The sequence below is a fragment of the Piliocolobus tephrosceles genome, chromosome 21, assembly GCF_002776525.5.
Source record: "Piliocolobus tephrosceles isolate RC106 chromosome 21, ASM277652v3, whole genome shotgun sequence".
Lineage (NCBI taxonomy): Eukaryota > Metazoa > Chordata > Mammalia > Primates > Cercopithecidae > Piliocolobus > Piliocolobus tephrosceles.
In genome coordinates, this window is record NC_045454.1 from 39,054,162 (window position 1) to 39,060,407 (window position 6,246).

The following is a 6,246-nucleotide window of genomic DNA, read 5'->3' on the forward strand; positions in this document are numbered from 1 at the left end:
TTTTTTTTTTTTTTTGAGACGGAGTCTCGCTCTGTCGCCCAGGCTGGAGTGCAGTGGCCAGATCTCAGCTCACTGCAAGCTCCGCCTCCCGGGTTTACGCCATTCTCCTGCCTCAGCCTCCCGAGTAGCTGGGACTACAGGCGCCTGCCACCTCACCCGGCTAGTTTTTTGTATTTTTTAGTAGAGACGGGGTTTCACCGTGTTAGCCAGGATGGTTTCGATCTCCTGACCTCGTGATCCGCCCATCTCGGCCTCCCAAAGTGCTGGGATTACAGGCTTGAGCCACCGCGCCCAGCCTACTTATTTATTTACTTATTTATTTTTATTTTATTTTTTGAGATGGAGTCTCGCTCTGTCGCCCAGGCTGGAGTGCAGTGGCGTGATCTCGGCTCACTGCAATCTCCACCTCCTGGGTTCACGCCACTCTCCTGCCTCAGCCTCCCGAGTAGGTGGGACTACAGGCACCCGCCACCACACCTGGCTAATTTTTTGTATTTTTAGTACAGACGGGGTTTCACCCTGTGTTAGCCAGGATGGTCTCAATCTCCTGACCTCGTGATCCGCCCGCCTGGGCCTCCCAAAGTGTTGGGATTACAGGCGTGAGCCACCACGCCTAGCCAAAACCACACTTTTAAGAGCATGGGGTTATCAATTCAGGACTAAGACAATTCCCATATTACAAATGAGGAAACGGAGACACAGAAGGGTGTCCTGAGGAAGCAGATGCCAACATTTTTGACACCAGAAACCGGTTTCATGGAAGACAATTTTTCCATGGATGGAGTGTTGGGGGGATGGTTTTGGGATGATTCAAGCGTGTCATGTTTTTTGTTGTTGTTGTTGTTTGTTTTGAAATGAAGTGTTCCTCTGTCACCAGGCTGGAATGCAATGGTGTAATCTCGGCTCACTGCAACTTCTGCCTCCCAGGTTCAAGCAATTCTCCTGCCTCAGCTTCCTGAGTAGCTGAGACTACAGGCACGCACCACCACACCCAGCTAATTTTTTTGTTTTGTTTTGTTTTTCTGGTTTTTTTTTTTTTTTTTTTTTTTGAGACGGAGTCTTGCTCTATCGCCCAGGCTGGAGTGCAGTGGCCGGATCTCAGCTCACTGCAAGCTCTGCCTCCCAGGTTCACGCCATTCTCCTGTCTCAGCCTCCCGAGTAGCTGGGACTACAGGCACCTGTCACCACGCCCGGCTAATTTTTTTTTTTTTTTTTTTTGAGACGGAGTCTTACTCTGTTGCCCAGGCTGGAGTGCAGTGGCGCGATCTCCACTCACTGCAAGCTCCACCTCCCGGGTTCATGCCATTGTCCTGCCTCAGCCTCCCGAGCAGCTGGGACTACAGGCGCCCGCCAACGCGCCCAGCCAACATGGAGAAACCCCATCCCTACTAAAAATACAAAAAAAGCCAGGCGTGGTGGCGCATGCCTGTAATCCCAGTTACTCAGGAGTCTGAGGCAGGAGAATCACTTGAACCCAGGAGGCACAGTCTGCAGTGAGCCAAGATTGAGCCACTGTGTGCCAGCGTGGGCAACAGAGTGAGACTCTGTCTCAAAAAATAATAATCATAATAATAATAAAATAAAAATTATATACATATATATAAATTGAGCGGCTGGGAATGGTGGCTCACGCCTGTAATTCCAGAACTTTGGGCACCCAAGGCAGGAGTATCGCTTGAGCCCAAGAGTTCCAGACCAGCCTGGGCAACATGGTAAAACCCCACCTCTACAAATAATTTAAAAATTAGCCGGGTGTGGTGGCACATGTCTGTCGTCCCAGCTACTCAGGAGGCTGAAGTGGGAAGATCACTTCTGCTTAAGCGTTCAAGGCTGCCATGAGCTGAGATTGCGTCACTGCACTCCAGCCTGTACAACAGAGCAAAACCTTGTCTCAAAAAAAAAAAAAAAGAAAAATTGACGCCGGGCACAGTGGCTCAGGCCTGTAATCCTAGCACTTTGGGAGGTTGAGGCGGGTGGATCACTTGAGGTCAAGAGTTTGAGACCAGCCTGGCCAACACGGTGAAACCCCGTCTCTACTAAAAATACAAAAATTTACTGGGCATCGTGGCAGGTGCCTGTAATTCCAGCTATTTGGGAAGCTAAGGCAGGAGAATCTCTTGAACCTGGGAGGCAGAGGATGCAGTGAGCAGAGATCACGCCATTACACTGCAGCCTAGGCAACAAGAGCAAAACTCTTTCTCAAAAGAAAAAGAAAAAAAAATTGAGAGATAAGATTCATATAAAATAAAACTAACCAGGCCAAGCACGGTGGCTCACGTCTGTAATCCCAGCATTTTGGGAGGCCAAGGCAGGCGGATCACTTGAGTTCAGGAGTTTGAGACCAGCCTGTCCACTGTGGTGTAAAATCCAGTCTCTAACAAAAATACAAAAATTAGCTGGGCATGGTAGCACATGACTGTAGTCCCAGCTACTTTGGAAGCTGAGGCAGGAGAATTGCTTGAACCCGGGAGGTGGAGGTTGCAGTGAACCGATATTGCACCACTGTACTCCAGCCTGGGTGACAGAGACTCTGTTTTCAAAAATTAATAAAATAAAATAAAATAAACAATTTTAATACTATATACATATAATGTTCATAGCAGCATTATTCACAAGAACCAAAAGGTGGGAGCAACCTAAATGTCCACCCACAGATGAAAAAACACAACATGTTCCATCCATACAATGGAACATTATTGAGACATAAAAAGGAAGGAGGCCAGGCACCGTGGCTCACACCTGTAATCCCAGCACTTTGGGAGGCAGAGGTGGGTGGATCACTTGAGGCCAGGAGTTCGAGACCAGTCTGGCCAACACGGTGAAACCCCATCTCTACCAAAAAATACACAAATTAGCCAGGTGTGGTGGTGCATGCCTGTAGTCCCAGCTACTCGGGAGGCTGAGGCACGAGAATCGCTTGAACTCAGGAGGCAGATGTTGCAATGACCCGAGATTGTGCCACTGAACTTCGGCCTGGAGAACAGAACAAGACTCTGTCTCAAAAATAAATAAATAAAGGCCGGGCGCGGTGGCTCAAGCCTGTAATCCCAGCACTTTGGGAGGCTGAGGCAGGTGGATCACAAGGTCAGAAGATGGAGACCACCCTGGCTAACATGGTGAAATCCCGTCTCTACTAAAAATACAAAACAATTAGCCGGGCGCGGTGGCGGGCGCCTGTAGTCCCAGCTACTCCAGAGGCTGAGGCAGGAGAATGGTGTGAACCCGGGAGGCAGAGCTGAGCTTACAGTGAGCTGAGATCGCACCACTGCACTCCAACCTGGGTGACAGAGCGAGACTCTGTCTCAAACAAAAAAAAAAAAAGAAGAGAGATGAGGCCTCACTACGTTGCCCAGGCTGATCTGGAACTCCTGAGCTCAAGTGATCCTCCCCCTTTGGCCTCCCAAAGTGCTGGAACTACAAGCTTGAGCCACCAGGCACAGCTATGTTAATGTTAATTTCACCTCGACTTTAAAACACAGCAAAAACAAGGGCTCTGGTAAGGGGGGCAAGCCTGGCTTCAAAATCCACCTCTGCCTCTTTCCTGCTGTGTGACCTTGGCCAAGTCACTTAACCTCTCTGTGGCTTGGTTTCCTCACTTGCAAAATGGGAAAGATTTAATGAGTGAGTCAAATTTTTACAACAATCTCCAGCATGAAGTAAGTGCTGTTTAAATGTTATTTCTACTGGACATATTCCCTTTGGATTAGAACTTCATCTCTTTGACCTTTTCTCTGTCACAAACTCCTGGTCCCAGTTGCCTGCTGTGGATATCACGGGCCAAGGACAACATTCCGGAGGCAGAGGTCACCTCTGATTGTACTGCTTCTAAAGGGCTGATGAATAATACTCTCTTCCCCTCTCCCTCTTCTCCAGGAACCTCCTGTAGGGAGGTACCCTCTTGCCCTTCTCTCCTGAGCCCCCAGTGCCTGGCCTGGGGACTGGGGAGAATAAGCATTCAGGAAATATCTGCTGCCTGCCTGCCTGACTTAACTGATAGGCCTCAAACCAGAAGCCTTTTTTTTTTTTTTTTTTTTTTTGACACAGGGTCTCACTCTGTTGCTCAGACTGGAGTGCAACAGAGTGATCTCGGCTCACTGCAGCCTCTGTCTCCAGAGTTCAAGATATTCATGTGCCTCAGCCTCCCGAGTAGCTACGATTGCAGGTGTGCGCCACCATGTCTGGTTAATTTTTGTATTTTTAGTAGAGACGGGGTTTTGCTATGTTGGCCAGGCTGGCCTTGAACTCTTGACCTCAAGTGATCTGCCCACCTCAGCCTCCCAAAGTGCTGGTGTGAGCCACTGCACCCAGCCCAGAAGCCTCTTTTGTGTCTCACATAGAATCAGAGTTTTGGGCGCAACATAGCTAGGTTCAAATCTCTGTTTCTGTGTGTCCTTGGGTAAGACCCTATACCTCTCTGAGTTCACTGTGAAGATGGATATGATAAGTATACCTGCTTCACAAGGCTCTGGGGACTTTGGTGAAATTCTACAGAGTCCTAAGCATTCCATACAGCACTCAGTGGGTGTAGTGTGTAAATGGTGATCTGCAGAAATCTACATCCACATCCTAAACACCAGGATCTATAAATGTGATCTTACTAGAAAAAAAGTCTTTTAAGTCAAGCGCGGTGGCTCACGCCTGTAATCCCAGCAGTTTGGGAGGCTGAGGCGGGTGAGTCACCAGGTCAGGATATCGAGACCATCCTGGCTAATGCAGCAAAAACCCATCTCTACTAAAAATACAAAAAAAAAATTAGACAGATGTGGTGGCGGGCGCCTGTGGTCCCAGCTACTCTGGAGGCTGAGGCAGGAGAATGGCGTGAACCCGGGAGGCGGAGCTTGCAGTGAGTGGAGATGAGCAACTGCACTCCAGCCTGGGTGACAGAGCAAGACACCGTCTCAATAAAAAAAAAAAAAAAAGAGTTGAAGTGAAGACACAGATGAAAGAGGAAACTTCATATGAAGACAGAGGCAGAAATGGGCTTAATGCCATTGAGGAAGCCAAGGAAGGCCTGGAGCCCCCAGAAGCTGGAAGAGGCAAGGAGGGATCCTCGCTAGAGCCCTCAGAGGGGGAGTGGTCCTATGACACCTGTGTTTCAGACTCCTGACCTCCAGCACTGCAAGGGAATAAATGATCATTGGTGTAAGCCACCTGGTTTGTGGACATTGGTTACAGCAGCTGCAGTGAAATGAATATAGTCAGAATGGCAAATGGCATCTGCTAGGAATATGGGTGTCATGATGATTTTGTGCACTATAAAAATGCAACCCAATTTTACGAATTCTAAATAAAGCCCCAATTTCCAAACTTTATATATATAATATATATTTATAAATTTATGAAATTATTATAATATATATTTATAAATTATAATATAATGTATTACATATTATATTATATTAAGATGAGCTCATCCTGGATTATCTGGGTGGGCCCTAAATCCAATTATGGGTGTCCTTTTAAAAAAACAAGCGTTGGCCAGGCGCGGTGGCTCAAGCCTGTAATCCCAGCACTTTGGGAGGCCGAGACGGGTGGATCACGAGGTCAGGAGATCGAGACCATCCTGGCTAACACGGTGAAACCCCGTCTCTACTAAAAAATACAAAAAACTAGCCGGGCGAGGTGGCGGGCGCCTGTAGTCCCAGCTACTCGGGAGGCTGAGGCAGGAGAATGGCGTAAAACCGGAGGCGGAGCTTGCAGTGAGCTGAGATCTGGCCACTGCACTCCAGCCCGGGCGACAGAGAGAGACTCCGTCTCAAAAAAAAAAACAAAAAAAAACAAAAACAAGCGTTGAAGACACAGACTGTATATATATGTAATATATATAATATATACAAATATATATTATACAAATATCTAAATATATTATATAATTACATGTCAGATATATAATATACTATATATAATAAATTATAAATATTATAAATTATATGTAATTTATAATAAATTAGAATATATCATATAATTTATTATATAGTTTATATAATATAGTATATATAATATACTACAGTATATATAATTTTATATTATGTATTAGAAATAATTTTATATTATATTATAGATAATATATTATATATAATTATATATTATATTATAGATAATATATTATATATAATTATATATTATATTATATTATATATTCATATATTATATTATATATTGTACTATGTTATATATTATAATGTATTATAATATGCAATATAAATGTTATATAATGTATAATATAGGTATATCTTGACTATCTCT